Source organism: Elgaria multicarinata, chromosome 3, assembly GCF_023053635.1.
Source record: "Elgaria multicarinata webbii isolate HBS135686 ecotype San Diego chromosome 3, rElgMul1.1.pri, whole genome shotgun sequence".
In the NCBI taxonomy this organism is placed as follows: Eukaryota; Metazoa; Chordata; class Lepidosauria; order Squamata; family Anguidae; genus Elgaria; species Elgaria multicarinata.
The window spans coordinates 90,298,043-90,308,656 of record NC_086173.1 but is presented as its reverse complement, the minus strand read 5'-3'; the positions used below and the strand labels follow the sequence as shown (position 1 = coordinate 90,308,656).

General features: G+C 43.8%; 1 protein-coding gene across 1 annotated transcript in view; it reads left to right on the top strand.

Annotated features, from left to right (window-relative positions):
• Positions 1 to 4,293: 4,293 nt before the first annotated feature.
• Positions 4,294 to 10,614, top strand: part of SPARC (secreted protein acidic and cysteine rich) — a 29,676-nt gene continuing 23,355 nt past the window's right edge. The window contains exon 1 of the mRNA XM_063120895.1: positions 4,294 to 4,405. The gene's annotated coding sequence lies outside the window, so the exon portion shown is untranslated. The remainder of the gene's footprint in view (positions 4,406 to 10,614) is intronic.

Here is a 10,614-nt window from a genome sequence, read left to right as displayed (position 1 = left end):
GCGTGTATGTCTGAATAGACGGCAGCAGCTGGAGTGTGTGAGAAAGTGAGAAAGACTTTAGGGGGGAGATTTTGGAGAGATCCTGAAAAAGAGTAAGTGTGGGTTTTAATGTGTGTGCAGAGAAATGAAGATGGCAGTGGCTGGAGGAGGCCCTCCCTTTCCTCTAAAGAGATCTGAGCTGCTGCTGAGATTTTTGTTTGTTTTAAGTGGGAGTAGTAGGGCACATTGGTAGGCACCAAGAAAGGTAACTGGTCATAAAAATGGATGCTGCAGGTAGGAATTAACTACCAGTCTAGTGAGTCACCAATCCCATCCCCCTTGAATAAAATATCATGAGTAAGCTAATTAATACCACATTCTCTAAGATAGTACATCCCAGCTACTCCAGCTTTGTGGCTCAGTCTCTAAGGCCATAGCTAGACCTAAGGTTTGTCCAGGGGTCAAACCTGTTCATCTAGGTGACACACAGGGGATCCAGTGCTCAGGCAGGGGCGAACCTTGGATGATCCCAGGATAAACCTTAGGTCTAGCTGTGGCCTGTGTATCTCAAAACTATCTACTGGCCAGAGAGGTCAAGCTAAAACTAGCATCTGGACTGGACATTGTGAAGTATAGCTTCCAAATCACGTGAGGTACTGGTTCCTCTCTATTCGGCCCTGGTTAGGCCTCATCTAGAGTATTGCGTCCAGTTCTGGGCTCCACAATTCAAGAAGGACGCAGACAAGCTGAAGCGTGTTCAGAGGAGGGCAACCAGGATGATCAAGGGTCTGGAAACAAAGCCCTATGAAGAGAGACTGAAAGAACTGGGCATGTTTAGCCTGGAGAAGAGAAGATTGAGGGGAGACATGATAGCACTCTTCAAATACTTAAAAGGTTGTCACACAGAGGAGGGCCAGCATCTCTTCTCAATCCTCCCAGAGTGTAAGACACGGAATAACAGGCTCAAGTTAAAGGAAGCCAAATTCCAGCTGGACAGCAGGAAAAACTTCCTGACTGTTAGAGCAGTACGACAATGGAATCAGTTACCTAGGGAGATTGTGGGCTCTCTCACACTAGAGGCCTTCAAGAGGCAGCTGGACAACCATCTATCAGGGATGCTTTAGGGTGGATTCCTGCATTGAGCAGGGGGTTTGACTCGATGGCCTTGTAGGCCCCTTCCAACTCTGCTATTCTATGATTCTATGATTCTATGACTCAATCTCATTTAAAAGTCCCTTGAGGGAATATTTTTAATCCTGCTCAGTTTTTGCCTTTCATCTCCCAAGAAAAGATGACCCAATTGGAATTGAAACTGGTATTACAGTGAAGTCAAAAGTTTCCATTTATGGCTAAGTATGCTGTAATTACTGCAGTCTGGACTATAGAGCACCATCACCTAATCTATGGAGCAGTTTTGGGGGAGTCAGATCAGTTATAGAGCTCTTCTACATGAGGCTGTTAATCTGCTGTATCTACTTTCAGTTTCATTGCAGAACTGAGATCTGAGCACTATACAAAGAATGTTTTATTTCCTGGTTTTCCACTGCATAACCACTAGATGGCACTGTGGTATAGCGAAACAGCACAAATATATAAGAGGAAATCATGCTTTCTTTCACTTTCACAGTTAAATACCACCTTTTCCTTGCTCTGGAAGGAAAAGTGCTTGTTAGGCACAAAAGCACTTTTGGAGGGTCTGGAGGGTCACAACGTTATCTAAAGAATGTGTAACCTATAACCAACTATGAATAAGGAATGACGATAAATGCCTCATATAGAGAAGTCCATAGTGAGCATGACTGCACTATTGATAATAGTGTCTGCATTAGTATTCCCCTCCTTAATTCTTGCTTTGTTCCTGGCAATGTAATATGATAAACACCATCTCTACTTCTGTTTCCCACCTATTAAGAAACCTATGTAGTTCGCCCAGAATGGGAGACAGTTCTGAGTAACATCTGGACTTTATATTTTCAAAAATGGGGATCAATCATTGTTTGCTTCTTTCTTGATTCCAGCAGGTGAAACATGAAATCATTGCATCATCTGATAGAACCCATTTTGAAGGTCTGCAAACCTACCTCCCCAATTTTATTTCAAGACTGACCATGATACAGACATCATGGCTTCACAGATTATCAGCCTCCCACCCCCAACCAACTTCTATTTCCTCCACCCCACCTGCATTTTGTAAAATCTTGCCTGATGAAGAGATCTAGAGCTCTCGAAAGCTTGGATATTTTTGGTGAGCTCTGAATTAGGTTGAGCTTTGAATTAGCCTAATAAGTGTATTACACTAATAAGAATTTTGGAATTCCACACATTTGGTCTGTGTGTGTGTGTGTGTGTGAGAGAGAGAGAGCTTGGGAAAGGAGGACTCAAACATAACTGGGGTGGGGCAGCCCCTCTGAAACTTTCTGGCATTGTATCACTTGGCATTTCTGAATCTATCAATGCTCAGAAAGGATGGCTTGTTAACTGCTTAAACTTTGCTAATGTTCAAATGTGGGGAAGGAAGAGAGGAGCTCAGAGGGCTAGTTATCACACACTACCACTCAGCTAGTAAGTTGGAAAGCTACCAATAATGAGTAAGTTTCATTTCACTAATATAATACATGGACTCTAGAACAGATGTGTAGTCACTTATATTGGAACAGGTGTACAGTCACTCACCACACACTGGCCACATCCCAACACAGAATTAGTGTACTTAAGCCCACTAAAATCAATGGGCTTAAGCTACATTAGATTGTTTCCACCTTATCTGCAATATGTAAACAAGCTCTGAATAGCTTTAGGGTGCATTCGTATGCATATTTAAACAGAAAAAAAGTTCTACAAGTCCCAGCATTCCCCAGCCAGCCATGCTGTAGAACTTTTTTTCCTGTCTAAACATGCATTTACAGTGTCAGATGAATTCCCCCTCCTCTAACAATGGAGTTCCTTTTCTGAGGATTGGTTGACACATTACAAACCCCACAGGGTTGGAGCCAAAAATGGCTGCTGTGTGTGTCGAGAGGTTTGTAATGGAGCTTACCTTGTGTCCTAGTGCCATTACACTGTGCCATCATGGGCGGCGGCGGTGAGGTGCGGGGAATAGAACATTTCAGGATAATGGCATCAGGATGCAAGGAAAGTTGAGCTATACGTTGAGGTTACATGTTGTGGAGAAGGAGAAGGGAATTTGATTCTGCTACCGTTTTCAGAAGCAACTTTCACTGTTTGTACCTGCTTGTTCGTTGTAACATGTAGAGAAAACAACCCTGAGAAAACAACTTGGTTAGGGGAGTCCTGAGTGTTAATTTTGCCACACCAGTTAAGAAGTCTATTCTGACTTTCTGAGGCAAAATAAACCACACGAGCATATATCTTTATTGTGTAGAGACACTCTCAATATAGAAAAAATGTGTGTAAAACAAATAATAATGTGTGTGTGTGTGTGTGTGTGTGTGTGTGTGTGTGTGTGTGTGTGTGTGTGAGAGAGAGAGAGAGAGAGAGAGAGACTGTTTGCTTGTCAAACTGCTTGCCTTCTGCGTTGTTAACATTAGGGCCACAATTGCAACCATTTCCTTAGAAGAGTTACATCTGAATCCTCTAGCTCAGTTGTGCATCAGCAGGGCCAGCCCTACCATTAGGTACAGTGAAATATTTGCTTCAGGCGATGAATGCTTGGAGGTGGCAGCAAGGTTTTGCAGGAGAGAGCTCTGTGCCATGGGATCTGCTCCACACCCCCTTAGTTAGCTTGCTGCCTCCAAGTACAGTGAAGGATGCAGTCTTATAATCAATGTTAAGACAGAACCATCTGCCAGTCCAGTCAGCTTTTGTACATGGAATGGGAGGGGGCACCTTCTTGTCCTTTGCCTCAGGCAGCAAAGTGTCTTGGGCTGCCACTCTGCATCAGTATACATAACTATATCTACTGATTTGCACACTCCTTATTTGCATGAACAGGAGCAACCATGCGGCCATCTCCCAAAGCTGAAAATATTTTTTGGAAAAACCCAGGAGAAGAAAGTAGTCTCAATGGAATCCTGAAACTGGCAGTATCTGCCACAAATGCTGCAATCAACTCTTAATCTCCATTTATTCCACTTTAAAGACTTCTCTGAAAGGGCCGTGTTTCTCCCTCTGATGCTACTTGATTGCTCTGGTCTATCATTTAGCTTTTGGCTGCTGCCTCAGAATATATTTCGAGAGAAGGGAATGGTGGTGGGAGGGGGGGGGAGAGAGAAGGTGAAAGCCAGCCCACTTGTAGAGAAAGAAACAGATATGGAAAATAGAGGAGGAGAAAGAAAGACAGCCAAAGAGAAACCCAACCCAGTAACCCTCTGAACGGTTTCCTGTTGCCACCTTCTAAGACATTTAGATTCCTTCAGACCCTTGAGAGAGCCTGAAGTTTTCTCAGCTCCACCGCCTTGTCCTCGAGGTATGGCATTAAATCCATTCTTTTCCATTCTCTGCTTTCAGTGATTTCTCATTCCTCAGATTCCTCTCTTTATTACTAAGCAGCCTGGTCATAATTTGAAAAAGATCCTAACTTCAGCATCTGAATTATATAAACAGGATGAAAAAGGCAATAGTATTGATGTGTGGGGATAGCCTGTGTCTTGTTGACTTTCCATTGCTGGGTATTCCTGAGAATTTTGCTTGTTCTGCTTTGCTTCTGTTGTACAATTCAAAAACTATTTTTTCCCTTATAACCTTATTATCAGCATGTTAATAGTCTTAGTTCTACAACATTCAGAAAAATGGGATTTTTGTCGCTTATTTCAACATTTTCCTCTGCTGTGTGTGTATTTATTTGAAGGAGACTATAGTAATTTTTGGAGGAGTACAGTAATTTTCAAGCAAGTAGTTACTCTGTCTCTAGGATTTCACAATTAATTCACTCCTAATTAATTAGGTTTGGCACATGGAATGCACCCTGTCATTGGACACTTCAGGCTATAGAGCTTTGGAGGAACTGAATTTGTCAAGTGAACTTTATCTTAGGGAATTTAGCCCAGCCAAAAGTCCATTGCAAGAAGAAAGAAAACATAAACGTGCTCCCACCGCCTTCTCCATCCTTACTTCTCTCACTGTTTTAAGGCTGACAACTTAGCAGAAGGAGAATCAATTTCAAGCGAGGATATTGTGAGCCCTTAAAAAAGGACAAGTGGATGTTCAGAAGAACTCTACTGCCTTTGAAGTTAGCAGCTGGCCTCGTACACTTACCATGGAGAGTGGTTTAATTGCTTCCCTTCGCGGAGCAGTGTTTTACTTCCCAAACCTTGCAAGGACAGTTAACGTCAAAACTGATGTTGAAATTTAAGTGCCAGCATAACTTCTATCTGGGGCAAAGAGAAAAGAGCTCCATCTCTCTCGAGCACTCTCTTCTCCAGTGACAAAACATAGAAAGCAAATAATGCAACAGATGTTTAGCTAGGAATTCTTAGTAAAGTTGAAGGGGAGGGTGTGTGTGTGCTGGGATTAAAGTAAAGGCATGCACCGTGCCATGAACTGGTTCAAACAAAGCCATTGTCTGCCACATAGGCAGAGGCAGGAGATGGCGGCGGCGGTGGGGGGAAGGGGGGGGAGAGGAGAGATATCAACTTTTCAAACTTTTGCCAAGCCCCGCCTACTGGGGGGGGAACCCTCTTCTCTTGTATGACTCTCCCACAATGGAATGTCGGCTTCCATGGAAACCCTTTCAGGGTCTTCTTATTCAAGAGATGAAGGGCCTTGATGGCCTAAGATGTGGAAAGGGAAGGATATGTTCAGCTGGAGCGCTTTTCTTTTTGCAGCATTTATGTACTGGAAAGTTCAAAGGTTGATTTTGAACGACTGCTGGCTTGGCTCTGTGTTGCCCTACTACGCAGCATCCAAAAGGATATAAAACGGCATAACAGAGACTTTTCTTTTCCCCATATGTTCTCGAGAGATGTTTCTGCCTATTATTCCTAGACACATTCTGTCCATCTGGATCACAAAGGTAGCCTTAGAATATGCACAGTATTTCTTCTTCAAGTCAGCCAAAATCTTCTTTTTGCTCAGTATCATTAAGCCCCAGAGCTTAGAGCTCCATCACACCAGTGGTTTAATGCTCTCTTGCCACGTCTGGTATCTGGTATTGCAGCACAGGACTCACATGATGTCGTCCCTGTCCTGCACCCATCTCACCTCTTTTCCTCCATTTTGCGTATTCTTTTGGTATGGGGAAAGACTGGATTATTTTCCCCAAGCAGATTTAATGTGCCCTTAAACTTCCATGTATTGCTGTCCTTTGTTGGGGCCAGGGGTCACCAAATTCTGCCTCCCCACCCCTAATCTGTGTTTAACACTTCAGCTCCATCCTAGAATATATGAGGTAAAAATAAAGAAAAAGTGGCCCTGGAGCACAAATGAAGTATCTTTGCCAGCCTTCTCCAACCTGGTGCCCTCCAGGTGTGTTGGACTACAATTCCAGCATCCCCTGACATATCCAGTGAGCACCAGCTTGGTGAAGGCTGAACCATAGCTTGTTTCCCTGCCACTCGGGGTTACGTTTACAGCTTCCTTGAGTCACAACGCAAAAACAAGCTCCTTCCAAGCAGCCACTGTTTTTAGACCTGTATATCAAAAGAACGGCAGTTAAGTATACACAGGCACACCGAGTCATTTATGCCAGATGTTATACTCAAATCTGTTTATGTCTTAAAACAAAGGACTATGATTAAGCCAACTTGCCTTTAATTGACTGTGCAACTGGTAGCTTTGTCATTCTTTGTAACGAAGAAGGGTGTTGATATCTTTTTGGACTATGAGTGTGTGTGTGAGAGAGAGGGGGGTGGGGGGTGTTGTGGGGGGAGAACTGAAGTTTCACAGGTGGTGACCCTCTGGGCTTCCATCCAATCCAAATTTCCGGCCACTTTCCTTTTGGGATGCAGTGCTGGGAGTTGACAACATGACTGTTGAACAGCTGGACTCACTTTTATGGTGCCGCTGAATCCATAAAATAACCTGACTAAATTTAGTTGGAAAATTACAGTCAAAGCAAGCCTGACTTTCCGGCGTTGGATGGGTTTGGCCTAAATTCTAACCCTCTAGTGGTAAATTTGTTCTGGCCTGTACCATTTCAGTGTGCAGGAGGAGAACTTGTGTAAATGCATGTTTGCTCCCCATTACAAAAAGGTGTCTTGCACATAGAAAGCTAAGCCTATCTGGGTGAGGTGTTCTAGCCTAGCCTTCTCCCTGACATGCTCTTTTTCTATGTACAGGGAACTGCTTTTGTATACAAGAGCATTCAATCTTGTAAGCATTCAATCTTCTGAGTCAGGCCCAGTATCAGCAATCAGGATGATTTGGCACATGCCAAGGCCAATGGACCAGCTGTTCGGGGGGAGGACACACCACCGACCAGGGACATGGGGAGAAGAGTGCCGCCCCTCCTCGTACAAACTTGCCTAACTCTCACAGCTCACAAATCCTGAGCAGGCACAGCTGGGCCAAGGTACCCTCCCATTGGGATACAGGGCATCTCCCCACAGGCCCTTGTGGTGATGATGCAGGGAGGGCTGCAGCACCTGCAAGGAGCAGGGGCACAACTCCCTGGTGTACCTTTCTGCGCGTGAGCCAAGACAAGAACGTTGGCATTGTGTGGGCCAAAAGGTGGCCACTCTCCTGTTGCTGGATATCATTTTCATCAGGAAATGGGACATCATCCTAACAAGCCCCCAACAGGAGGAATAGGAGGAACAGAAGCCAACGTGGCTTCTTTTCCCCGCCCTGCACAACCGCCATTTCCCTAATTAGCCACGATGTGGCATGGGTTATCGTGTCAGCCGAACCTGGCGAGGTGTGTGGCAGAGGTGGCTTCTAAACTGCACCACAACCCCTACAACAAGCCATGGTTGTGAGATGGTTTGGAAGCCACCCCTGCTATGCACCTCACTGGGTTTGGACAACGCGATAACCCGTGCCACGTTGCAGCTAATTAGGAAAACTGCAGTCATGCAAACAGCACAAGAGAGGCAGGGAAAAGAAGCCACTGTGGCTTCTTTTCTCATGATTTCCTGATCCTGGCCTATGGGTTGGCAGCAGGCCCATTGGGTAGAGACGTAAACCTGCTACCAGTCCACACAGAAACCCAGCTTGCCCTTCATAGCCCATACATTTTAAAGGGACCTGAAAAATAGTGGGACTTAGCACTGCCCCATTTGCAGGCTGAGGGCCAAAACAGACATTATTTTAAATCTGTATCTAGTAGCTAAGTCTCTTCCAGCCCCCACTGCCTCATTTTTACTTTGGAGTAAGTGCAGGTGACCGGATCTGGACTGTAGTGTGGAGGTAGGGGTGCTTTTAAGATCTGGATGGGGTGTGTGTGCATCTACTCTAGAGTAAAAATGAATGAAAAGAAGTCATAGCTGCTAGATACAGTCTAAAGTAATGTCTATCTTGGCCCTGAAGTGGTATAGTCAGGGTCAGGTTTACCACCTCAATGAGAATTATGCCCCAGTTCATTAAATATCACAATGGTGCTTGCAATCTGATTTTATTTCAGAAACGATTTAGAAAGCGTTGGGCTTATGCAGCTAAGGACTAGCAATGAACAGCTCTGCTAGATCATAATCCCGATGTTATGATTACATAATACTTCTTTTTTCTTCTTATCTGTGCCTTGAAAATTGCTTGCTGCCTTCCTCTGCCCTTAAGCAATGGATATTTTGACAGGCCAATACCTGTATCATATTTTCTCCTGATAAAGCACCACATTTGATACAGAAGAGTAGATTCGGAACAAACTCTTCTTAAAAAAAACACAAACACTCAGCAATAAAATAATACTATATCTACAAAGCACTTCACACAGAAGAGCCCATTGCACAGAAGGGGAATGGAAATCTATTCCCATTTCACAGAGGAAAAGGTAAGATATTAATGTCACAAATCGAATCTCAATCATGGCATTTACCCAGCTCCTCTTTGCCTTTACTATCACACCATTTAGCCAGTGTGGCCACCGAAATATGGCGTCACTCAACAGCCTATAATCTTGGACAAGTTGTTTCATTGTCTTCTTTTATGGTTTACTGCATTTGCCAATCTTTCCAGAGTTCTCACATCTGCCTCTGAAAATCCTAGTGTTCTAATCCATAGGAAGAAAAAATTCTGAAGTCTTGTCCATCACTTCTGTTGCTTATTTGAACATAAGAAGATTCATTCTGGATCAGACCAAAGACCTATGTAGACCTGCATCCTGTTTTTACAGTGACCAACCTACAGGAAGCCCTTAAATAGGATGTGAGTGCAATAGAACCCTCCAGCAAATGGATTCCATACAGCATGGACGGGCAATTTGTGTCCCTCTACATGTTTTGGCCTACAGCTTCCATCTCATCCCTCATCACTGGCTATGCTAGGGTGACCATATGGAAAGGAGGACAGATCTCCTGTATCTTTAACAGTTGTGTAGAAAAGGGAATTTCAGCAGGTGTCATTTGTATGCATGCAGTACCTGGTGAAATTAATTTTTCATCATAACAGTTCAAGCTGCAGGAGCCCTGCCCTCTTGGCCAGATAATTGGGGATAATTACAGGACTATTTATGTATTTATTTTATTATTACATTTATATCCCACCCTTTTTCTTCCAAGGAATGCAAGGTAGCCTACATTATCCCCCCCCCTCATCATTTTATCCTCACAACAACCCTGTGAGGTAGGTTAGGCTGAGTCAGTGAGTGGCCCAAAATCACCCAGAAAGCTTCAAGGCAGAGTGGGGACTAGAACCCAAACCTCCCAAGTCCCAGTACAGTACTCTAAACACCATACCACACTGGCTTTTGTAATGATTACTGAGATAATGTACATGGATTTGCTAAATACTAGCTAAATATTATAGTTACTACATATCCTATGATCCATGTTAGTATACTGCTAATTGATGCATTATTTACTGTTCCCAGAAAGAAAAGGCCCAGTATAAGCGAGCAGACTGATGATTGTATATTCACTGACAGCTTTTAGATGCAAGAATTGGCAACTGGTAGCCTCCTGTTTAATACCCCCATGATGCCAACCTAGAAAGAGTGGTGGATAGGTTGTGAGAAAAGGGGGTGTGGGTTGGGGTTTTGACCCATGGGCTCTGGCCTGCTCCTCAAAGTAGCCCTGTAAAGACACTTGCAGAGAATCAGGGCAGAGTTGGAGGCATAGAAAGGGTAAATGACCTAATCAGAAGTGCCCTTTCAATCTGTGACAGAGCACAATTTGGAATCCAATTTTCCCTCAAAGCTTTTCCTGGATATTGAGACATGCTGATACAAGTGTTCCAATCTTAAAACTATTGGCCAGACAGACATTATTTTAATGGATGTCTAGCAGCTATATCTTATTTTATTTTTTACTCTAGAGTAGGTGCTGGGAGCCCAGTCTCGATCTTAAAAGACCCCACAAACCCCAAGTTAGGATTCCATTTCAAATCAGGGGCCCTGCGCCTATTCTGAAGTAAAAATGAAAAATAACGTAGCTGCTGGGCATGCATTTAAAGTAATGTTTGTTTGGGCCCAAAATGGAAGATGAATGCAGTGCACTTTAATATGCAAGGGGGAGGGATAATAAGTTTAGGAACATGAACAAAAAAGGATAGCAGAGAAAACGGAGCTTACAGACATTTAAAGGG